A 25854-nucleotide genomic window follows, 5' to 3' on the forward strand; every position below is an offset into this window, starting at 1 on the left:
GGGTGATGTCCAGCCCTGCCCAGCATGCATGAGTGGCGGCTGGATGGGCAGTGGGCTACCCAGGCCAGCTTGGAGGTGCCGGTGGGTCCAAAGCCTAGAAGATGCCTGCCGTGGGGCTTTGTTGTGGATGCACGAGCCCCTGTGGTGCCTCTGAGCTGCCCATGCTTGTTGGGCCAGGCTGCGCTCACTGGCAGGGCTCAGCTCCCATGTCAGAGCTGCAGTCACTGGGGAGGGCCCCACCCCTGAAGCCTGGCCTGGCTCCACCATGCAGCTGCCTTTGCCGAGGCTGAGTGGGGCTGGGCTGGGTTGCGCATTCTGCAATCCCCCCCAGTGGCTGCAGCTCAGTGACAGCTGCTCTCCGTGCCCAAGCTGGGCCAGACTAAGCAGCACTTCACAGAGCCCCCCTCACCGCCCCATGATGTGGAGGAGGGGTAAGAGTCTCCCTCTGGGGCCAGGCAGCACAGCACAGAGCCCCCTCCTCACACAGTGGCAGCAGGGGTGGGGGAGAGAGGCTGATGCAGCCCAGCTACAGTCCCCCACTAGGAGGGGGTTAACTAACTGCCTCCCTGCCCCCTTAGCCTTAACGGGACCATGCCAGGACAGCTGTGGTCCCTGTCAATGGGAGAGGAAAGGGAGGGGGGGAATAAACCCGTCCTCCCCTCCCTTCACTGCTCCAGTGGTGGAGGCATGGCCAGACACCATCTTGGCATGGCCCCATTAAGACAAAGGGGGCAGGGAGGAGGTTAATTCCTCTCTCCATTCCTTCTGCCAACTGCAGACAGGCAGATCCTGGCTATGGTGGGATGGGGAGGGGAAGAAGGGAAGAATTAACTCCTTCCCTGTTCACTTTGCCTTAACGGGTCCATGCTGGGACGTGTCTGGCCACGCCCCCACTCCTGCTTGGGCTAGAGAGCAGAGGGGCGGGTCCAGCCCTGCTCTCTGGAGCAGACAGCACAGCCCAGCCCAGGGCTGAAGAGCATGCTGGGATGCTGGAGGACTCTGGTTTAATTTAAACCAGGAAAGGGTCTGGGAGAGAAGTCTGGCCCAAATCAGTTAAGTCTGATACTACATTCAAGCAGGTTTATGTGCACTGGTTTATGTGCACTGGACTTCTATTCTGTTACAGGTTTGAACCAATTTCTGATCACTTAAACCAGTTTACGTATAACTTCTGTCCCTATGCTTCTGACCTCTGTTTCCACAATGCACAAAACTACTGTGAGCTAGATTAAGTGGATGAACAGAAACCTAACAGATTAACATTTTAACCTGAAGAGGGATAATGCCTAAACTGGAATGCCTAACTGGACATGGGGTGGAGAAATTCCTGAAAAGTCAATAAGTGGGGGGGGTACAAACAAGAAAAGAACATAATATGGAACATGTTTTCCAAACAGCAAGCAAAAATAAAGTTAAGAAACATCTAACTACACTGCCATGCAAGCAGTTCATGTAACCCCTTATGCACTGTGGTGAGGAGGGGAACATCTAGTTCTGATGTTAACTTATCCCTTTATTCATAATAAGAAAACCTGGCATTTCTGAATTACTACTTGCCTTGAGATTTTTTAAAATTTATCTTCTGTAACCTTCAAGGCCCCAATAATGCTACTCCTTACACTAGGCTAGGGCCAGATCCAAACTCCTATTTAGGGCCCAGACTCCTATTTAGGTGCCTAAACTTCCATTGAAATTTCACTGATTTTGTTAGGAATTTAAATGCCTAAAAACACCTTTCAGATCTGGCCCTCTGGTTATACCATTTGACTGCAGTGGGTCTGCTCATATGAATAAAGTTAAGCCTGAGCATGTTTTCAGGGAGGAGGTGACGATGAACTTGGAGTAAGAATCCTCCTACATGTTTGTAGATAACATTTAGTGCCTGACTCGAAGTGAATAGAATCAGTGGTAAAACCCTGAAACCAGGCCCTGTGAAGGAGGTACAAGTGATGGTCCCACTTTTACTATGAACTCTCCTAAAGTTCTGGGGCCTACCCCTTGGAGATGTGGGCAGCATTTAACTCGCTTCATTTTTCTCCCGGTACATTTTTTTTTAATTCAACAAATCTATTATTATTGCACACCCTTGGGCCTGGACACCAGTAGCATTAACTCTGATGTAATAAATAATAATTTTAGACACAGCTATAAATTACCCAAGCATCTGGAGCAGACATGTGATCAGTTATGCTGTGCACTACACTAGCAATGCACTAGAGCTTAGCTGGTGATATTGGAGAGGAGAAGTGTAGTCACAGCCTACACAACTCCCTTCCATTCTGGTTGAAAGGGCAGCGGTCACAATAGGATTTCCTGTAGAGCAACATTATTTTTCTTTTCTTCCTGAGGTCCATTTTACAACCCACCTCTAAGTTAGGCAGAAGTTTTCCCATTCTGCAAAAATTTTCCTGCACTGCTACAGGAAGACGCCAAGGACTTCTTAAATAAAAAAAAAAGCAAAACAAAACACAACACTAAGAGACAGAGATATAATCCTCATGCCCCAGGAAACAGCTGGTACTTAGGGTCCACACTGAGGGTGTGCAAGCCCAAGGTTCAAATCATGTTTCTGCTAGAGTCCAAGCATTTGAACTTTAGGCCCCTAGCCACCAACCTATTCTGGATTTTGGAAGTGCAGGGGATCTGTCTGTTTTGTTGAAGCTGTTCCCCTTTGGATAAATTGCATACGCACTGAGCCAGAGAAAGCATGAACTCGACACTACAGCACAATGGATAGCAGACTCATCTGGGAGGTGGGACATCAAGGTTGCCTGCTCTGACACAGGCAGAGAAGGGTCTTGAACCTTGGTTTCATCCATTTCAGATGATGGCCCTAAGCATTGGGTTATTGGCTGTTGTTGCTGTGGGTGATGGGATTTCAGGTTTACACCAGAAATCCACCCTTGTCAATACTGGCACATGCAGTCCCATGACAATTTAATATTTTTCTGATGAAAAATGTTTCACTGGGAGGTTTCCAATTCAGCTCTAGTTCCACGAAGGCGGAGAGCAAGAGGCCAAGTCTGAGAACTGAACTCGAGGCTGCTCTGTGAAAACAATTCACATCACCTCAAACAACTTTCAGCTTCTTAACAGAAGAACACTGACCTGTTCCCCAAGCTGAACAGTCAAATGCCCTCAAATTCCCCTTTTTCCATGGAAACAGACTGGTCTTTCAGCAAAGTGGCTGTTTCCTCTGGGTTTTTTTCAGGTGAACATTCAGAGTTGGAGTCTCTGAATGTTAAAATGTTATTCTGAATCATCTTTGTTTCCAGAGCAAGAGGCTCAAGGACTCTGTATTTCTGTTATTTCTCAAACAGAAAAAAAAGCTCCTTTGCTTAGAGCAGGACTGTCCAAATGGGTTGCACACCAAACCAGTCCTGGGCCCTAGGCCACACACCTTATGTACTGCATGCTGTGGGGGGCCACACACTGTGTGGGCTCCCCAGAACCTGGGCTGTGTTGGCAGGGAGTTCATCAGGCCCCATCCCACTGTGCTGCCCTACCCTAAAGACCCCCTGCTGCAGCACCAAGAGGAATTGGGGGGGGAAGGGGAGGGCCAGCTGAACTGCACATTAACCCTTTGTGGGCCACATTGTCAGGCTTTCAGTTGGACACCCCAGCTTAGCATATTCTCAGGGCTGCCAGGTTAATCTGTGCACAATTTAAGCAGCAGGACCATATCAGTATTTTACACTGATCCCCCTGCTCCTGAGGTAAAAATAAATTCCTTTAACATGGTCAGGGTAGCAGAATATGCATGTTTTCAGTGAACGCTGCTCATTTCTTTTTTTTTTTTCTAACGGGTACAGGATACAGCACTATTTGTACTTAGAATTTCAAGCAACAAATCTTTCATTATCTTCATATTAACTCTACATTAGATGGAGAACGTAGAGCTAGGGGCAGAAATTGTACGTTGTAACAGGGAGCCCTAGCCCTGTTACCAGGAAGCAGAGCGGCCCCTTTAAATCCAGAACCTTCCAGGCACAGCGGTCCAGTCGAGCAGGGGTTAAGGAACATGCCCTGCCAGCTGGTCAGGTGACAGGAAGGGGAAGGCCAGAACCATGCAAACCTCAAGTGGAGAAGGCGAGGAGGGCAGCAGAGAGGGAGACTCCCAATGACTGCAGAGCAGCTGCGGCAGCCTCCTTCAGAGGGATACGCCACGCTGTGAGACAGAAGCGCGATCACACGTAAGCGGGCAGTTTGCCTCTCCTATTTTTTATTTTTGGTATATAGCCACAGGGGCCTATGGCTTATGTTTAATGTTAAGGCTGGTGGTTTGTGGCTGAAGCTGCAGGGGAGGAGGAGCCCTCATTAGCTCCAAGGGATGCTGTGATAGAGGGCTCAAGAAATCCTGCTTCACTAGGGGTGCAGCACGAGGGCCAAGAGCCCAGAGTCGCTTGAAGGGGACATAGGAGCCTTGAAGCTGGTTCCTAGTGGGTGGACTTAGGCGAATGGCCCTAACTACAGAAAGAGGGGCAAAGCCAGAGCGGGCTGAGGACCCAACAGCCTGGCACCACAGGGACACAGTGTAGAAGGGCCAGTAGGCCTGGTGTCATGGAGAGTATGGAACGGAGGGCCGTAACCCCGAGCACGTTAGAGAGCTGGAGCCTCAGAGTCAAGCCCTGCTTAGTGGGTTTTGACTGACAGGCCTAGCTAGAATGGGGGGAGGGGGGGAGGGATAAGCCTACAGCAACTGAAACCCCAACATAAAGAGAAAATCATAAAACATCTATAAGGCATGGGGCACGCCAAGGGAAGGTAGGAGCATGCATTTTGCCCTTAAGACAACAGCTCATTATCCTACAGGTGGTGAGCCTAGAGCAGGGGCAGGCAATTATTTTGGGCAGAAGGCCACTTACTGAGTTTTGGCAAGCCATCAAGGGCTACATGACAGGCAGCCAGGGGCAGATGAATATTAATTTTCTACATTTTTTAGGGGCCCTGCGGGCTGGATAGAATGGCCTGGCAGGCTACATCTGGCCCCCAGGCCACATTTTGCCCACCCCGGCCTAGAGCCTGTGTGGTAACCTTTGGGTCAGCCACCCTCTTTTTAAGAACCAAGTAACATCAAGTCATGGCAGGTGAGTAAAGGTGGGGGGGAGCGGATTCCCAAGGGAAGAAAATACAGCAAGACTTGACCGGTGCCCATTAACCAGCCTACAAAAAAAAAATGCAGCCGAAGATAGCACCCTGTCACACACACATAAACCTGTATAAGTGATTAGAAACCAGTTCAAATCTGTAACAGAACAGAAGTTCAGTGCACATAAACCGCTTTCAAAATCGCCAAAACTGATTTAAGATAAACCTGGATGGATGTAGTATCAGACTTAACTAATTTAGGTGAAATCGGTTTATTGAACTTCTGTCCCTGATCCCTTCCAGATTCAAATTAACACAGATCCCCGGCATCCCAGGATGCTTTGAACCTCCCCTATAAGCCTCCCTGGCAGGGTGTGAAGGCTACCCTTGGCCCAAGCTGTCTGCTCTAGATGAGCAGGGAGGCATGTTGTAGCACTTGCCTGGCTTCTGGCCTGGGCCACTGCAGGCATGTGACTGCATCTCCAGAATCAAAAGTGAATGTCTGTTTACTTGTATATCGGTTCAATCTACACAGCTTAGACTAGCCTGCAAAGATTATATTGATTAAGCCTCATGCTTTTTGACTGTCTGTACTTAACCTCAAAGGCTCAGAAAAGTCTGCCAGCACATATGGCAGAACTTGGGTCTGCCTTCTTATTGTTGTGAACCAAAGAAATGAAATGATTTCCAGGGACTGTAGGGTGGTGCTATCCATGAAACAAGGTGGCAAGAAAAGAAAAAGATGGTGAAGAACTGAATCAAATAGTAGAATAAGTGGCTGGGTTCCAAAGTTGCTTGTTTTCAGTAAGTGTAATTTCCATCAACTTGAATGAGGATTTGACCCTTTCCTCCTCCCCTCCTTTTTCTCCCCAAATAGATTCAAATCTCTGTAAATATGACAGTGTTTCTTTCTAAGAATGTTACACTGTAAGGAGCTGCAGGCTATGCAGTCTCATTTTTGGCAATGAGATTACAATGGTAACTAACTCCAGATGCCTTAAGAAGCTGACATAAGCCTAGGAAAGTGTTTCATACCTAGTTTTTGACCATAAGGCTTAATGCCTCACAAATGTGCAGCTATATGTAAAATCCTCCCTAATTAGGACCCAAAAATAATAAAGTACCCACATGTAGACTTGTAAACATTTTGCATGTGTATTTAGAATATCAAAGACTTATGGGGCTCTGCTTTGGGTTGGGGGCCTTTAGGCTTTACCATAATATAGTCTTATTACTTAATTTATTACCTCATTTTGGTCTAAGCACTTAGTCAAAGGGGTGGGGGGGAAGAGGGATTGCATGTATTGAGAGGAGAAATTGATGCTAAGTCAGGCATCTTTGATGCAGTCCTATTTTGCTACAAAGAACGTGCACAAAGCCCTGTTTTCCTGAACAGGGAAGTCAGCAAGCAGCACACACAGTTCCAATCCAATCAATGCCAGGGTCTGTACACTTGCTGTTATCAATCCCTAGAGAGGATCTTAGACCAACTGTGGTTCAGCTTGCCCTGGGCTTTTCTTGTAAATGGTAGTTTAGTTACCTAGTTCCATGCAGCGGCTTGTTGGGTTTTTTTACTACTGTCTTAAGTTAAGGGCAGCACTTCCATCCCTCCCAGCTCCTATAACTTTAAAACTATAAAAACATTTTGTTTAAATGGGAATAAAGGAGAGGAGGTGAGAACAGCTGGAATCTCAACAGGGTGTACGTGAGTAGTTAGAGACAGTAGAGGGACAGCTAAAAGAAAGATCTAGATTGCTCTCAAAACTCCCTCTACAAATGCTTGATGGCACTGCCAAAACAAAAGCAAAATATGAGTTAAAAGAAGCCAGGCTGTGATGTGAAATACTCCAAAGGTAGGAGACATTTGTGTTAAGGCCACCTGTCCAATGCCTTGCTTGTTCCTAATTGCGTAACTTCCCTGTGGCAACTGCAGGAAGATTTTTACATGGGGGGGTAAAAATGGAAAAGTATTGATCTGTCTTTTAATGTAGTTTAGCAGGTGAGAAAAACGGAGGTGTTAATACCATGTGACAAGCTAACTTTCCAGACCAGAGCCACAAAACCTATACCTAGTTAGTCCTTGGTGCTCATACTGCGCTGATGCACAGTTCCTGCTCATTGAGTTAGTATCTGTTATTACAGGTACTAAACTTAAATGTGTAGTAACTACAGTGCATTCATAGATGTACCCAGTGACCATGAAATGATAAGAGTTCAAAATCAGAAGGCAAGGAAGGAAGTAGAGCAGCAGGAAAAGGATATTGAACTTCAAAAAAGCATACTAACCCATTCAGGGACCTGGTGGGCAGAATCTCCTGTAAGGCAAGTCTGGGGGGAGAAGGAGTCCGAGAGAACAGGGTGTCCTTTAAGGAGGCTCTCTTAAGGGTGAAGGAGCAAGCTGTCCTGATGCAAGAAAAGAATGGGAAGTGCATCAAGAGAGCAGCTTGACTAGACAGTGATGTCTTCAAGGAACTGAAACTCAAAAAGGAATCCTACAAAAAGTGGTAACTTGGTCATATAACTACAGAAGAGTATAAGAATATTGCATAGGCATACAGGGATAAAATTAGGAAGGCCAACGCACAATTTGAGATGCAGTTTCCAAGGGACATAAAAGGCAATAAAAAGATATCCTATAAGCATGTCAAAAGTAAGAGTTTCTTTAGGATCAGAGAAACAAAAGGTCCTTTACAGAATGCAGAAGGTAATCTAGTTACAGATGATTTGGAGAAGACCTAAGTATTTCATACCTTTTTACTTCATTCTTCACAAATATGTGCAACTACCAGATGATGAGCACAGGTGGTAGCAAAAATAGGGAAACAAACAGCCTAGAGCAGGGGTTTCCAAACTGTGGCACATATATCCTTGGGGGTATGCAAGACATCTTTGTGGGGTATGCAGGAGAAATTGTGTAGTGGTGAATTTAATTTTCATTATAATAATAATTACCATGTAAGGGGTTAAAATATAAAACATATGCTGGTAGGGGTATGTGGGCAGCTGTTGAGAGGAGCTTTTGGGTGGCAGGGCCAGAGGAGATGGACCCTAGGGTACTGAAGGAATTGGTTAACTGTGAAGCCATTGGCTATCCTCTATGAGAACTCAGGGAGATCAGCTGAGGTCCAGGATGACTGGAAAAGGGTAAACACAGTACCCATCTTTAAGAAAGAGAAGAAGGAGAATCTAGGGAAGTACAGTCAGCTTGACCTCAATACCTGGAAAGATCATGGAGCGGGTCCTCAAGGAATCCATTGTGAAGCACCTAGAGGAGAACAAGGTAATCAGGAACAGCCAAAAGCAAGTCATACCTACCCAACCTCATTTTCTTCTATGATAAGGTGACAGGCTCTGGATGGGGGGAGAGCAGTGGATGTGATATACTTTGACTTTGGCAAGGTTTTGATACTCTCTCATTAACAAACATTCTCATTAACAAACTGGGGAAATACCATACTTTTGTCTAATCTGTAAGGTGGATACATGACTGGTTGGATCATCATACTCAGTGAGCAGTCATCAATGGCTCAATGTCTACTTGGGAGGAGATATCAAATGGAGTTCTCCAGGACTCTGTCCAGTATTAATACCTTTGTTAATGATCTGGATGATGAGATTAAGGGCACACTTAGTAAATTTGTGGATGACACCAAGCTGGGTAGAATTATGGATACTCTGGAGAGTAGGGCTAGGATCCAGAATGACCTGGATAGACTGCATAAATGGTCTGCAGTCAATGAGATAAGATTCATCAAGGACAAGTACAAAGCACCTTACCTGAAAGGAATTAACTGCATGCCCAAATACAGACTGGGGAATGACTGGAAAGGCTGCAGTACTGCAGGAAGGGACCTGGAGATTACAGAATGCTGTAAAATGACTATTAGCTAACTGTGTGCTCTTGTTACAAAAGAAGGCCAACAGCATACTGGGTTGTATTAACAGGCATGTCAAAGGAAAGGGATTCAAATCAAGGAAAAGGATTCTTCTCCTCTATTCAGTACTGGCAAGGGCTGACCTGCAGTACTGTGTCCAGTTCTGGGCACAACATTTCAAGGAGGTGAACAGTTTGGAAAGAGTCCAATGCAAAGCAACAAAAATGTTTAGGGGCCTGGGAGGCCAGATTTATGAGGAAAAACTGAAATAACTTGGGTTATTTAGTCTGAACAAGAAAAGACTGAGGGTGGATTTGATAATAGTTTTCAAGTACCTGAAGGGTGATTGTAGAAAGGATGGAGCTGGGCTTTTATCTGTGGCTGTAGGAGACAGGACTAGGCGCAATGGCCTCAAACTGCAGCAGGGAAAATTTAGGTCGGAGATTAGGAGGAACTTTCTGACTATGAGGGCATTCAAGTACTGTATGGGTAGTCTAACACTAACACAGGCTACCTAGAGAAATAGTGGAATCTCCATCCTTTGAAGTTTTCAAGAGCAGGTTGGACAGACACTTGGCTGGGAAGGTTTAGTCAGGGTTGATCTTGCCTTGAGCAGGGGCTGGACTAGATGACCTTTTGAGGTCCTTTTCAGCTCTACTTTCCTATGATTCTATGATTCCTACTTGAAATCTCCAGTTTATTTTGTGAATTATGTGGGAGTCACTGGTGAGTGGCTATGTGGCTCCATTTATATTACTGGCAGTACAGCTATAGTGCAGGTACTAGAGAAGTATTTGAAGGCGTGCATGGGTTTGGGGCAGAGGGAGAAAACGAATACTGCAGAGACATAGGTATAACAGAGTGCCATCCCCGGGGTGGCCGTAAACCCCTGGAGGCCCACAAAATTCCTTTTTTGCTCTACTCGTTCTGGAAACAGTGTCCCCTCTACTTACGTGCTATATCTTGATGTCCATTATCATGAATGTTATGTGCCTCCTGAGGCTGGGGGGCATGGCGACTGCCCGCAGGTAGTGGCAGTGGTGTCGGCAGTGGGGGCATGCCATGTTGAGTGGCAACTGCTCGCAGGCATCACTGGCAGTGTCGGTGGTGGCCAATTTCAGGGGGTGCACATGCACCCACGTGTACCCCCTACACATCCCCAATGTCCATTATGGTTATAAAAGGGAGGCTTCTCTAGGGATTTCCAGGCCTGGTCTTGCTCTAAGGAACATTTAGAGGTGGCGGTCCTTTGTCTTACGTGCTACTTGAATAGGCATACTTCCATACCTTCCCTATACCATGCCCCATGTTTTGCAGATTTTGAGTCACCAGTCAGGGTGGACACTTGTCCCTTCATCTCCAGGACACTCCAGGCCTTCCTTCTTTTGTAGGGGTTTTAGCCTTCCTAGCTTCCACCCCTCTACTCTGGCTGGTCGTGCAAAAAGGTTTGTGGTGGGATGAATTGGGCTCTACTTACTACTTACTTACTGTATGAGGGGGCAGAGATTCAATCCCAACAATCAATTTCTATCTGCATTTGTAAGGTTTTTTTTTCATTTGGTATAAAATGAACTCATTTCATAGCAATATCTGCTATTAAAATAATTCAGTAGAACACTACAATTAAGATCTTGGCAGGAGAGAAAAAGCATTTGCTAAGGGAAATAGGTTTCTCCCAGACTACAATAAGTTATCAGTTTGCAATTACTTCCTATTTTCCTAGTCTTCTGGTGGCCGACCTGGATTTGAGTGAATGTCACATGTTCACATCAGGGCAGGTTTTGCCTTAAACCTCCACATCAAACCACCTGTGTTTTCTGACAATAAAGCAGCGAAGCACATTGAAGGTTACAAAGCTTGGTGCCAGGGCTCATTCAGGTCCCGGAAGAGGCCATTGCTGCCGCTACCACAATGAGAAGTTACAGACTGTGCACTACAGTTATCAGCTGAAGCTTATCCTTTGGGCTGTACTCTTAAGATTACTGCTTTGGACATCTGTGGAAGAATGTGAAGGTGGATGAAACTTAAACCATGTAAAGAGACTCAAGACTTAAAAGGACTGAATTCTTGGTTGTGTTTCAGCCGTTTCATGCTGGATAGGGGGCAGATCTGACCTGATGAGAATTCCCTGGTGCTGGGAGCTCTATAGTTTGTCCCTGCTCAAATGGCATATAGATCCCTGAAGACCTGGAGTCCTGCTTGAATAGCCCTGATGCCACTGTAATGGATTCTCAGAGCAATATAGCTCTACCCCCAGATTCAAAGAAAGCACTTCAGCATAGGCATGTGTTATCTGTATAGGTCTCTACCCCCACCCCACTTTTCATCCCTTCTCTTGTTTTGCCATGGAAGCAATCACTCTCTGAGGCTAAACACAGCATGTTGAGTTTTCAGAAAGCCATCTGAAATCCATCACCACTTCCTCCTCACCTAAAAATATAGCCCCCAATTTAGGAGATTTACAATCACGTTTTATTTTATGCACCATGAGTAATCCTATGAATTAAACAGGTCAACTCACAGTGCATAACTTTAGGAATATAGGACTAGATAACCCTGGTCCAGTGCCCTGCTATCTCAGGCAACCATATCATGGAACTGCTTTCATAAATTCATCAAGCTTTATCTTGAAACTAGTTGGGCTTTTTTTTACCCCTACAATCCCCACTAAAAGACAGTTCCAGACAGTGGTATAATGTGGGATGGGTGAGCCCCAAACCCAGGCACTACCCCAGGCACCAATTTAGGGGAGGCACCAGAATCATCCCCCACCCCTGTGGAGTCCATCCACACCCCAGGAGAAAAAGCAGCCCACCAGCATTGTTCTTTCATGAGCATGCCCCCAGCGCTCCTCAATCCTCTGCTCAGTATTCTTGAGGCACACACCTTGTTACATCTCTGGTTACAGAATATCATTTTTCTGATGGGGAAAAAAGCCTTATTCTAATTTCCAGACTAAAATTATTCATGACCAGTTTATACCGAATTCTTTTTGGTATCAACATGGGCCCTTAACTTACACAGCTCTTCTCCTTCCTTTGTGTTTACTTTCATAACACATTTCTAGAGATGTATCATGCTTCCTTTTCAGCATCCTGGGTTTTTTTTCTAAATTCTCTTAATCCCTTCTCATAAAATAGATTACTAGGAAGATCGGGGGCAATGGAGAGCTTCTTTCTGCACCTGCTTCGGTCTTAATATATCTTTTGTGAACACTGGTGACCAGACTTCCAAGCAGTACTCCAGGTGTGGTCTCACCAGGGCTTTGTACTATGGCATTAATACTACCCTCTTTATACTGGAAACCCCCTGAAGGACACATTCTAGGATGGTATTTGCCTTTTTCATAACCACATCATACTGGTGGCTCAGAGCTAGTCTGTGATAAGCTAACAAATCTAGATTTCTCACCTCCTGTGTCATTCCCAAATGATGGCACCCCTATTGATAGCAGAAATTCTTATTATTGGTTTCTAAGTTCATGCATTTCATCGCATATTTATTACTCTAGGCCTCAAGGTCATCCTATTTCTTTTGGATAGTATTTTGAATCACTTTTGTATCAATAATGCCTCCTCCCTTTCTGTCATTACCACACTCCTAGTTTGTGTGCCATTTTTCCATGAAAGGAAACTTCAAAATCAGACAGATCCCATAACTGATCTCTCAGGAACTTCTTTTGAAAACTTGTAAACTCAGAACCTTGTGTAAAACATTTAATTTAATAAACTTGTTTTTAATTTACACATGGAGTTTTTCACAAACTTTTGTTCCATCTGCTACTTAGCTCTGGTGCCTCTGCTTCTCTCCCAGAGACTTGAGGAAGGGTACCGCAATACCCCAAAGCTTGTTTATGTCTATCCCAACCATACAATTGGTCCAACAAAAGAGATCACCCACAAAAATTCTTGCCTCTCAGTTCTACATTTGCTCTTTCCTAGTCACACAGCACCATCCCTGACTGGAGAGATTCATTAAAAATCCTTGCCACCAGATTTACAATTTCATGCATCAGTTCTCAGCATTCTGGGAAAGAGATTATCCAGTCCCCCTGATTTGACTGCATTAAGCTCCTTGAGTTTTACTTCTGTCTCAAATGTGGGAATGAATGTACAGAAATGGAAAAACCTGTTATACACCTAGTCTGTGTCCCCTGTACTCTACATCATAATCTTTATTGAACATTGAGACAAACTATTTATTTAGTTTTTGGGCCATGACTGGATTATTTATATTAAACATGGGTATAAGTCTGTAAATGTTTTCCTCCTGTTGCTTTCTTTATTATTATTAGTCTCCTTTAAAGTGACCAACCATCCCAACTTTTCTGGGACAGCTCTTAATTTCAGGGTTGTGTCCCAGAAATGAGACTTTTCTCTTGAATTGGCTGCCCCCGGAATATTCCTATATCTCCAGGCAGTGCTACCTGCTGGAAGGCAGGGATAATTAATCTGCCCACAGGGCAATGGAAAAGTAGACATGTTTGCTGGAACCAGAACTGGGATAGGCTACTTCCAGTTCTGGAAGGCTGTAAAGCATACAGGACAGTGTCCCAAATTTTGCTCCTCAAAAATTAGTCATGTAACACTCCTTTCTTCTATTTGTTCTGTGTATGTCCCCTTCTGCCTTTTTGTTATGGCTGTTCTTAACATGTTATAGTGATGAGGCTATTAAAATCATCTTAAATTTTAGGATGTTTCCATAGTATTTTTTATCGTACAACATTTGAAGTCCTTGTCACCATGGAGGTTATTTTAAAATTGAATTGCTTTTAAAAACCAACACAAGAAAAAACCCAAATTGTTTCCCTTTTCCACCTTGGTCCCCTACTTACTTTTCATGTTATTTTGTGCTTCCATCTGTGCATATAAAGAGAGTGCAGGAAAATGGAGAAAAAGGAGAGAGCTAATATTTTAGGAAAGTGGCCTTAAAGCTTCACCCTTCCATTCAGTTCTGTGACAGACCTTCTCATGTTATTTAGTAGTTAATTAAAACCAGTTACTAATCCATTATTAATTTGTGGGAAGTGGAAAGCAAACAGCTTTTTCCAACTGAGCCGGTAGATGGTAAGGGAATAATTGTAAGCATCTGAAAAAATCAGCCAGAGTGTATGAAACTGCAGAAATTCAGACATGCAAAAGGGAGGTGACTGTTTTTAAAGAAACATGAGCTGGTTTTCAAAGGTCTGGTGCAGTCCCCCTCTGAGCTACTTACTTGAGGCAAAGGTGGAGTTATTGGCCAAGGAGGTTTTTCAAATCACTGTATTTTTAGCTCTCTTCACTATTGTGACCATACTGATGATTCTGATCAAATATTCACCAGTAACATCATTTATGTACTAATCCCATGCTTACTCCATTTAGTGCCTATGCACACTGTGCCAGAGAATGAATCAAAGTACATTTGCTCCATAGAACAAAACCCCATGAACAGGTAGGGAAGTACTAAAAATGGTAACAACACATACAGACTTGTAGAACACCAGATCATTTAAGAAACGACCTAACAGTTTTTTAATATGGAGGAAAATATGTTATTACTTATTACCCATTTACTAGGCAAAATCTTTTGTGTATATGGCAGTGGCTCAAGCTCAGTGCCCTAAAAGCAGTTCTCAATTTTATTTAACTTTGCTTCTTTTCTCACTACAATTATGAACTGGGCTGAGAGGTCACAGTTTTAATATGTAATAATGCTTTGTATTTCTATTGCACCTTCCAGCAGAGAATCTCAAAGCATTTTACAAAAACTTGTCAGTTTAGCTCCAAGCACCTCTGTGTGGAGGATACTGGAGTCAAGGAACCTGAGGTACAGCACTAATAATAAGTGACTTGCACAAGGTCATGCAGGAAATCTGTGGCAGAGCTGGGATTTTTTCTAAATCTCTCAAGTGTCAGTTCTGAGCCTTTAATACACTAAAACGTACCTATCTGGTGCCTTCCAAATCTGTCTGCCCACAGAGTGATGCTGGTTACCTTTAGAATCTATTCATGCTTCTGCAAACCATCTTGTGTGTTTCTTTGTATGTGCATGCACTCGTGGACAGCATATGGGCCCAAAACACCAAAATTACTGTTCAATATAAATATCAATCAGTTCATGTTTCTAAATGGTAATTCTTATTAATTTCTGTTTCAATTACGATCTTATCATAAGAAATAAACAGTAAAACTTTAAGTGAGTCAGTCAATCCATTCATATTCACATTCTTTTACAAAACAGAACCACAGAGTAATTTTTAATCACCTTTCCGCTGTAGTATTGCATTTGTTTTACGCACAGGATTTTGTTCCAAGTATCTTGGTGACGATGCTGCCATGTACTTTCCCAGGCAGAATGGGAAAGTAATAACATTGCTGTTAAAAGGATATTTCAAAAGCACTGTATTTGACTGTGTTCAAAAGAACGCAAAATAATTTTGCTAGCTTCACTAAATAGCTCGCTATCATAGCATGGAGAGTTAAGGAGTATTAGGGCAGATCCTCAGCAGTTGTCTCAAGAAAAAGACCATCTTGTGGGTGTAATGAGCTACTCCACAGGGGAGAAACCTTGGGTGCCATGTGCACATAACTTGCTGGGAATCTATAGAGCTAAAGTGCTCAACACTCTGGTTCTCTAGGCACATATCCAGGGACAGATCTCATCCCTGATAATCCTCTGAAAGGTGGGAAGCCTGCAGTTTATGGCCTAGAGCAATGGGAATCTGCATCAGCTCTTCCCAGCCTCCCACTATCTGCTGTATGGTACCAGAGTACAATCAAGCTGCTAGTCCCAGTAGTTTCCTGCTTCTATTTCTACAAAGGTAACAGAAAATCTTCAAGGAGATTTCCAAACATGCATACTTTACTCCTCTTGAAAACCCAACACTTATAGATCCAGGCAAAACTATAAATTAAAACAGCAATCGGTCAGAGCCCTTTAGATTTTGGTCAGGATCCTCCAATCATCTTCTCTTCCCCCAACTCAGTCTTGCCACCCTTGTCTGGAACAGATGATCCCTTACTTGTGCAGGCTCAGCAGTGCCGGTGGGCATGTCAGTGACAGAATCAAAGCCTCATACATCCTTACCCACGTGCCTGTATGTACCACATGGTAGAAATTTCATGGATGTTTTTCTGTTCCCCTCCCCACCTTCAGCTCCACAACCCATGACACATGTAAATGGAAATGAGAAGGTAAACTGTGTTTTGTTAACCTCCCCGCAATCTTCTTTTTCATCTAATACAATTCTACATTTTTTATTCAGATGTGTAAAACAAAATCTAGTCTTCTTGAGCATCTTGACAGTGTCTCTAGTACCTCAGAGTCAGTCATTTCTATATGTGAGTTAATATTACCATGCCTGAGTTAAGGTTTTTAGCTTGAGCTAAAAACAGTCTTCAGGGCTGTGAAATAGAAGACCGACATTACCAGGAACAACTAACAGAGAACAAAATTGTAGAAGAAAGGATAGTTTGAAAAGTGGAACATCAAGACTATTAAAAAGGAGGGAGGGTTATTAACACCAGTGAAATGAAGAGAAATTAACAGGAACCAGGTAAATGATAATGAGCCATGAAGTCAGTGGACTCCCTCATTACTGCCTGAATAGAAATACCACTGCCCCTCCCAGCCAGTTGGTTTTAAACTTTGGGTAGAGTGGAAATCAAAGTGGGGTGCAAATGCACCTTGGCACCACTCCCCACCCCTGGATCCAGCCCTTAATGAAGCAGAATCAGGCATATATATTAAAGTGTTTCCTTCTACTTATTGAAGTCTCAAAAAATATAAGCATGAGTATAACCTGTATGCATCTACTACACACTTGTCCCAGATTGTTTTCAAGTGAGCATGTACAGAGCCACATAGGCTAGGTACAGACATGCAAAAAGCCCAAGGTGGAATTGATCCGAGTTGCACAGTTTTTTGTAAGCGTAAGTGGTGTAATTTAGATCAGTAACAATCAGAGCACACATTCACCCTCGGGGTGGGATCAGGTGGTGGCGAACTTTAGACTAGGTTCTGCCATTTTTAAACAAGCCTATGTGCGTTGAACTTCTGTTCTGCTATGGGTATAGACCAGTTTTGTGTGCCAAACTTCTGTTCTGTTACGGGTATAGACCAGTTTCCAAACACTTATACCAGTAACAATGTAATGTCTGTACCTGGCCATAATAAACAATAGGCTGGGGTGTGCCAGTAGGCACAGCCCTGAGCAGGAGAACTACTTACACCTCACCATCCCAGGCACAGCCCCAGACAAGCTCTGAGACACCCATCGGACAGTTCACTCCCTGCTTCCCTCTTTCTGCAGCACAAGGGGTTATTGCTTCTGGCCTATTCCAGGAGCACTTAACACCACCATCTGTGCTGGCACAGCTGTGCCCTCCAACCTACTAGGCAGCCAAGGCAAGATTCCACCTGTTCTCTGCCCCCTGCCTGCTCATGTTTACAGGATTGGGCTCAAGCTTGGGCAGCTCCCACAGGAGTGCAAGGGAGGCCACTTATCCACTGCATAGGCATAGAGTTTCAGTTGCAATATGCTGCACAGGTTAAACAACTAATGAATGTTAAGAGGAATTAGTTAGACAAACCCCAGTGAAACAGTTCTTCATCTTGCTGCTTTTTTTTAAAAGCAGACAGTTCAGTTCTCAAAAATGTTCTCTGGAAACTTGCCTAGCTTTGTGCTAACTGATGCACCCAACTCCTTGGCAGCTGACTTAACAGGCAGTCAGGGAACTCTAGGACTCTGAGGATCTACTGCAGGCACTGCCCTGCCAAGTGGATCGCTGCTAAGCAAGAGAAACTCAGAGGTTCCCACTGTCCACAGCAGCCTGCCTGGAGGCTTGAATTTGAGCCACGAGTCCTGCAAATCTAATGGGTCAGTTAAGTGCTCCTGGCTCAACAAGTGGAATTTAAGTTTGAACTGCATGAAACTGTACCTTACCCCCCACCCCCAAAGCACACACGCTGGCTTTGTTTTGCAGAGAATATGGAAATTTGTCTTTAATTTTGACTTGGGATGAGAGCTTGAAGCCCCTGTGAAAAGGAATCAGCATTTCTCCATCCAGTTCTAGCTGGGTGGGTGTGTGTGATGCTTGTTAGGTTTGTCTGTCTTGCAGTCAAAGGTCTGTGTACATGCCCAAGTACTAGCTTTAAGCTAGTTAATTCAGGTAACAGTACAGCTCTGTCAGTGCAGAACCCAGCCAAGCTGCCTAAGTATTTATTCAGCATCTCATGCAGGTTTTAAAACCTGCTAAACTCTGTGATGTCACAACTGTGCTGCTACACTTCTCCTAGTTAGCTTAAAGCTGGCTCAGGCATATTTTATTAACCTGCAGCCATAACTTGACTGCAGCCTAGCAATACCCCCTGGGAAGAACCACAAAGTCAAGATTGCATACAACATGTAAATACAATAGGTAGAAAACATGTGTCAGTGTAGCTGTTATGCAAAGCTTTTGAATGTGAAGTAATTTTGCTGGATGTTTAGGAACCTTTGAAACAGTTTCTAGGACTTTCCTGGCTTGCTTATTCCCAGCTACTAAGTAAAACGGTAAATGGAAGGGAACGTAAGGAATACATATCCCAGGAGATACCATAATGCAAGATGACGTATCCACACCTGTCTGCAGTTTGTTATGGCTCAGCCAGTCCAAAAGAAAGAGAAAGCTCTATGCCACATGCAGCCCACCAGGGGTTTAAGTTGAGGCCTCAGGCCTCCCACCCGCTGTCATTTTTCCTATCCCTCTGGCTGCAATCCTAGCCAGAGCCTCTGGGCTCCCACTCTGCTCTCTGGCTTTTGCTGCCTGGCTTTGCCTCAGAGGAAAGGATAATGTTGCAAGGCATCATGCTGGGAGCTCAGGGTGAGACCAGGGCCACATAGCATGTGATGCAGCAGGGAGAGGAGGGTGCTTATGAGGGGTTGAAACAGAAATGTGGGGAGGGAGGGGCACCCATATGGGCTCTCACTGCAGCAGGATGGGGATGGTGTTGCAGTAACGTGCTGTAAGTGTGTGGAGGTGTAGCATGCAGCATGTGGCCCAAGGACCTGTGACCTCTGTTGGTGCAGCCTGCAGGGCATGCAGTCCCTGGCTGCTTAGAAAGTGTACAGCCCACGATTTAGTTCAGAAGGCAAACAGAGGCAGGTGACATCTAAAAGTTGCAAAGCAAAAGTGACCTTGAATGGGAAAATGTTTTTTGCAATGTTTCACTATTTTTTTTTTTTTTTTTTTTTTTTGTGATGAGAATACCTAGCTCTAGTTTTGATACAGGCATCCTTGTCAATCTGAGTATTATACAGGCTACAGTGACACATTGTAGACTTTCCTGCATTTCTTCCTGTAACACTGAATCTGACCCTTTGAAGAGTTAATCAAGGAGTACAGGCCTTTCCTACACTATTCCAACCCTCCTAGAACAAAGCCCCTTGATTAACTCTTCAAAGGATCAGATTTACTGTTACAGGAAGAAATGCAGGAAAGTCTATAATATGCAGCTGTAGCCTGCATAATACTCAGATTGACAACGATGCCTGTATCTAAACTAGAGCTAGGTATTCCCATGATAAAAAAATATGTGAAACATTGAAATTTTTTTTCCCCATTCATAGTCCCTTTTGCTTTGCAACTTTTAGATATCGCCTGCCTCTGTTTGCCTTCTGAACTAAATTGTCCCCTGCTCCTTGCTAAGTTCCTGTTGGATTTTAAAATCCATCTGGATTGTAGCACAAGAGCAGGGGAGATGAAGAAAAGAGGCATAACAAGCAGTTTCTACACCCTGGGCAGCCCTAGTTATGCTACTGGCCAGAACACTTCAAGAGTGGCCAAATACAAAATATTTCATACTTTAACAGCAAGACTGTAACAACCCCTGAGAAAAAAGGAAGAAAGAAAGATGTAAAGGTTTCCAAAGTTATCATCTGGAAGGCTTTCTAGGTAACTGAGTAGCAGGCTGTACTGAACTGTTATTAGTGTGTAACCCTGCCAGTTAAATTGGAGGAAGTTTTAGGGTTGGTCTTCATGGCATAGCTAGCCTGAGTTCTGCCCCATCAAAACTGCTGATGTAGAGTGCTTTCATTGGTATCTCAACTGTGTATCACTGCCAGGGAAGGGCTGATGCTCCATTACTTCTCAGCCTTTCCTAGCTGTCCTGCTAGCTGAGAGGAGTCGGGTGAGCTCTCCAAACACTTCCCCCAAAACAGCAAACTTCAGGCAAGGTTGGGACTGCTTTTGGTATCTGCTCTACTGCTGATCAAGGGCGGCACAGAGGATGGACCTACAAACTAGACTGACTGAACTGTTCCAAGAAACCCCATAGATGAAAATATCAGGGCAATAAAGGGCCTGATCTGAAATCACAATGTTGGTCAAACTCCTACTGTTTTTGCTGGGAACTTTTCCCGAGAGAAGAGTGTAGGATGAAGCCAAAAGCTTCTACTGATTACAAAATGGACTTCCTTAAGCAAAACTGTCTTGTAAAGAATCCACCTCATCATTTAGATTTAATTCCTTGGTTAGAACTAGAATTGGCTGCAAAAATTCAACCTTTAGCTGATCTGAAATGAAGCCGCTGAGAGGCAGCAAGCAATTCATGAATAATGAGAAGGACAGATTTCAAATTAATTACAAAAGTTATTGACGAGAAGGACAGATTTCAAATTAATTACAAAAGTTATCAGCTGAGATTTTTTTTTTTTTTAATCCAGGCTCTGATGCTCGAGAGGACTGTACTGCTAGTCCTCAAGGGTCCGCAGAATCAGAACTGCAAAGAACACGGCGTTCTTAGGAAAGCATCTGCTTAGGTCACGTCAGTGCTTCCAGAGTACCGTGAGTCTTTAGGAAGTGGCTGGTTGGGACTGATAAATACTAACAAAAGGATTCCAATTACAGGCGGCCTCTTCTACATTCCTTTTTATTTCTTCAAAGGCACACAAAGAGCAGACTGCAAGGAGTGCTCCTTCAAAAAAAGAAAAAGAAAAAAGAAAAGGAGTCAGCCATTCATATCTAGCCTCTCTCCCAGGACTATTTTAACCCATTGCCTGAGCAGCAGCTCCTTCAGAAGCTAGGAGTCTGCTGCGGAGAGTCAGTCACTTGTGTCCCTCAGCAGGTGTCTCTAATTTTCTCCTGCCAGTTACGTCAGTAAAGCCCTGCAAAAGCAGCGTTCTTGAGTCATTCAGGCTGCCTTTGCAGATGTTTGTTGTTTTTTTTTTCCTTTTCCTTTCTCGTTTCAACCTTTATCTGGCAGCTCATTGCAATGAGCTCAGAAAAACTGTTTGCTGATAAAAGCCTAAAGTACAGAATAAACTATTAAATGCAGATACATTTTAATAGACCTGATCTGGGTGAGAAAGCAGCAGAAACAAAGGAGGAAAATCCCAGTCTATCGACACTAGCACCATCTGCCTCAAAAGAAAGCATGAATTCTTCCTTTGACTGAGGCAGAGAGAAAGAAAAAAACATTTTATTTTGGTTCATTGTTTATCAACAGAGCGATCTGCGGCAATAGATTTTTGCAAGAGTGATGTATGGTCCCAGCAATCAGTAGGAGGTCTCAGAGCTCATTACCAGATTGTTCAAGAGCTTCACAGGTTATTAAAAGAAGAGCCCACTGCATATTTTAATGGCTGTGCACATTTTTGTTTTGGGAAATGGGCAAAAGATCTGAAGAGGATGCCCTGTTTACTGAAAAATGGCCTGGTTTATAGATTCATAAGTTAGGGTCTGGAAAGGACCTCAAAGATCATTAGGTCCGGTCCCCCCCTGCTCAAGGCAGGAAAGACAGCAAGGTGTGCGTCCAGTTATCTTTTGAAGATCCCCAGGGAAGGTGATTGTACCACCTCTGATACCTCTACTTTGTTCCAGCCAACTATATTGGATTTGCATTTTTGCCCAATTTCTACATTATTGTTCAGTTCTGTCTTCCAAACGCAAGACCCCACAAAACCAAGATGGACTTGGTCCTCAGACACTTCAGTGGTGGTCCCTAATGTTTTCCTCATTGAACTCCCATGTATGGCACAGAATGTTGTGTATGAGTCTGGCTGTTGAGTACCCAAGGCTCCATCATGTATCAAGTTATAAAACAGCACACTGGAGCCCAGCATAGATTTGTTTAGAGCCATATCTAGAAGGCTTAGCAGCTTAGTGTCTGGAAGCTGGGCTCCAAATTGAGGGGAGGGAGAATGTGGCAGGGTCAGGAAATAGACTGTGAAAGGGATATTAGAAGGCATGAATGCCGTGTGCCCCTGGAGGCTGGGGGACACAGCGAGCTGCCTCAGGCGGCGGCGGCACTGTCAGTGGGGGGAGCAGGGTGGCAGCAAGCAGGGAGCTCCTGCAGGCAGCTATGGCGCTCTAGGTGGTGGGGGGGAGTGGCAAGTGCTGACTGGTGGTCAACTGCTGGTGCTGCTGGCAGTGTTGACAGTGGCCGGTGGCGACTGTGGACTGCCAGCAGCGTCAGTGGGGGGAGGGTGGCGAGCAGCAACTGCCTGCAGGTGCCAACGCCATGTCGGCAGCACCTTTTCACAGGGGATGCACCATCACGCTCAGGGGGTACACATGCTCCCATGTGCACCCCATACGCATCGCCAATGTCAGAAGGCTTTAGGACTGGGGGAAAGGATATAACTTGTGCTCACCAGAGCCCATCTCTCAGCTGCAACCTTTTGCTCATCCACTAACTGCTAGTAGCACTTAGCACCAACCAGAATTTCTCTCCTGGCAACTGAAACTTTACTCCTCTCTCAGGTGCCTCCCCAGAAACTGGAATGCACAGACTTTGTACAAGGTTGGGACTGTTTTTTGGTCTCTGTTTCACTGCCTCTTAAAGGTCTGTGCAGCCCCCTCAGCTGCCAAAATCCTCCCTGCCATTCTCAAGATAAGGCAGCAATGGATCAGGAGGTATTTACCTGCCAATCTCTCTGGCACTCCTAGTGATAACATTCCAATACTCCTCCCTGCCATTAAAACACCCCCTCTTCCCCCCACCTGACCCTTTCCCTTCTCCCAACCCTTGCCAGTATTTAGGCATCGCAAGTTTGCACACTCTAGGGAACTCCAACTCCTACAATATTTCCCCCCTAGTCTTCCACATACCATTTTTAAGGTAGAAGAGTCAGCTCATTTAGCACGTTGTGCAGTGAAGTGGTACCTTGCAAAGTCCAGTTTGATTTAAGAGACTTCATGGAGCTTGATTCTCTGCCATTGCTGGCCACTTGCTTCTGAATCACATAACAAACCTAACTATACACTAGAAATAACTGACTAGCTTGGATTCCTCAGTTCATTAGCTAGAGACACTCCTTTCCTATTAAGGCAAAGGCATACCAGACTTGGGAGATTGAAAACACTGTTCAGCCAACTGTAGTCAGAAGATGTAAGTACCCCTGAAGAGATGTTTTCAACAGGTGTTCCATGAAGCATCATGAACACTAGCATTTTTCACATGGCTACTGGGAGTGCTAGACTAGAGAATTAACTTTAAAGAGAATCCGCTATATCTTCCAGTTTTTAATTTGGAATGGATGTAAAAGTTACTATCCATGGGTGCCTAAACATGTGCTCAGGGGAGGGGAGGGATGTTTTAATTAGAGTGGTTCCCCTACAGCTGCTCTAATTAAAATGGCTCACCGTCATGTGTATTAATCCCCCCTGTTTTAAAATGGCCACAGGGACACTTTAACTAAGCTCATGTGGCCATTTTAAAATGTGGGGCATGGGGCTTAGTATACATGACAGTGAGGCAATGCTGGAGCATTCTAATTAGAACGTGGAGCAGACTCAGTTAATCAAGTCTCCACCAACATGTTTAATTTGAACATGAGCCAGCACGTCTATAGGAAGCTCGTAAGCTCAAGACTGAAAGGTGCCTTCTAAATGGTATCACATCTACCCAAAGAACCTTGCCTTCCTAAATAGTATTGCTTTCATTAAAGTCACTGGGCCTACAGACACTGAATAGAGTGGGAAGATATTATTTCAGATTAATAGCTTTTTTGCAATAAATGAATAAATAAAAGCAATTTGGGGTCAATTGACACTGGTTGTAAGTTTGTCAACTGTGTGGAATACTTTCAAGCAAAAAGATGATAAACCTTCCTAAAAGTATTAAGTTGTCATTTTCACAGCTTCAAAACAAAAATGCTGTCATTTCAAAATTTGCCTAAATGTATTAAAAAGTAGGGGAAGGGAGGAACCAAAAAAATGAACCCAAATTATTTAGTTTTAGGTCAAAATAAAATGTTTTGGTTGATCTAAAAATTAAATTGTTTGGGTTTTTTATTTTGCTGAGAGCGCATATTTTCATTTGGTGTTTATATAAAATGCTCAGTCGTTCAACAAAACACAAACGTATTCAGTTATTTATACAACTCTAGCACAGTCCATCTTGGTGGACTGTTGGAATGAGGAGGATTCCCAATATCAGTGAGGACAACCCTTTGTGTCAGGCATGTCACAAATTCGTCCTGCAAGTGCCACTGCAATCACCTTCTGCAGCACAATCTGCTGCTCTGCTTCCTGCTCCTTGCCCTGTGCTTTATGCCTGATCTGCTGCCTGTCCCCTCCCCTATCCACAAAGAGGCTGCCCATGCCATTTGTGGCAGGTGTGGTGCAGTTGGCCACTCCTCCTCTCCCTGTGCTTTTAAGTCTCTCTCAGTTATGGTGACTTCATTATCTGAATGAATGATTACCTCTTTGTTCTTGAAGAAACAGTTGGTGAGGCTGTACAAGGTTCTGAACTTTATATTTTAGCTTTGCTGTTCCATGCAAGTGGCAGCTGGGCTGTGATGTGTCAGAGAACAGCAGGGAAAGAAAACAGAAAATGTGGAAGTGAACTGGACAGGGAGGTGGGTGAATGGAACAGATAAGTAGAAAAAGCAGGGGAAATTAAAATCCTCCTGGAACGCTTAGAAGTATTCACTCCTTCAATTACACACTTCAGCATTAGCCCTTAAGTGTACTTTCAGTACATTCACACAGCCAGTCATACAGGCTAGGGACAGACATTACACATAAACAGGTTTAAGTGGTCAGAAACTGGTTTAAACCTGTAACAGAACAAATGTTCAGTGCACACAAACCAGATTGAGAATGGCTGAAACCAGTTTGAGATATACCTGGTTGAATGTAGTATCAGACTTAATTGATTTGGGTCAAATGGGTTTATGCAATATCTGTCCCAGACACTTTGCTGGTTTAAGCTAAACCAGACACCCCCAGCATCCTGGCATGCTCTCTGAGCTGGATGGGGCTCTGTGCTCCCCAGCAGGGGTGAACCTTCCCCTCCGCTCCCTAGCTGCATCTCCAGCAGAGACTTGCAGGTGCAGCAGGGCCTGCCTGGCTTCCCTGTGTCCCCCTCCCACCACTCACTGCTTAAGCGAAGATCCCTTCCTCCTCTCTCCCACAGCACAGACTGTAGCCAGCATGTGGTATGCTAGCTAATGCTGTGTAAGACAGATAGGACAATGTCCATTTAGGGTGTTTGGAGGTAATCAACAGCTCAAATGGTAATGTCCCTGAATTCCTTCCTTTGGAAAAGGCAGACAAGGTTGTTTGGGTAAATCTGATATCTTTTATTAGACCAACTAAATAGTTGGAAAAAATGTTCTTAGCAAGTTTCTGGGTTTAAAAACCCTTCATCGGGCTGAGGAAGCCTCTGCAGTTGGTGTGTGCTCTTCCTGGATAGAATGAATAGTAAATAACCCAGAGACTGGTAGACAAGGTTCCTTGGGTGAATTTGATATCTTTTATTAGACCAACCCAAATAGTTAGAGAAAAGTTATTAAGCAAGCTTTCAGGTTCAAAAACCCTTTGTCAGGCTAAGGAAGTTTCAGCAGTTGGTGTGTGCTCTTCCTGGATGGAATGAATAGTAAACAAGCCAGGGGCTGGGCTGGGCTGGGCTGGGCTGGGCTGGG

The 25854-nt window shown here is 44.3% G+C and overlaps 1 long non-coding RNA gene across 1 annotated transcript in view; it reads left to right on the top strand.

The window, feature by feature from the left end:
* The first annotated feature begins 4086 nt into the window (after positions 1–4086).
* The window catches only part of LOC102380589, a 68541-nt gene continuing 46773 nt past the window's right edge, over positions 4087–25854 (top strand). Inside the window, exon 1 of the long non-coding RNA XR_324861.2 lies at positions 4087–4193. This is a non-coding gene — a long non-coding RNA (uncharacterized LOC102380589). The remainder of the gene's footprint in view (positions 4194–25854) is intronic.

The sequence above is a fragment of the Alligator sinensis genome, unplaced genomic scaffold (assembly GCF_000455745.1).
Source record: "Alligator sinensis unplaced genomic scaffold, ASM45574v1 scaffold643_2, whole genome shotgun sequence".
NCBI classification, from domain to species: domain Eukaryota; kingdom Metazoa; phylum Chordata; order Crocodylia; family Alligatoridae; genus Alligator; species Alligator sinensis.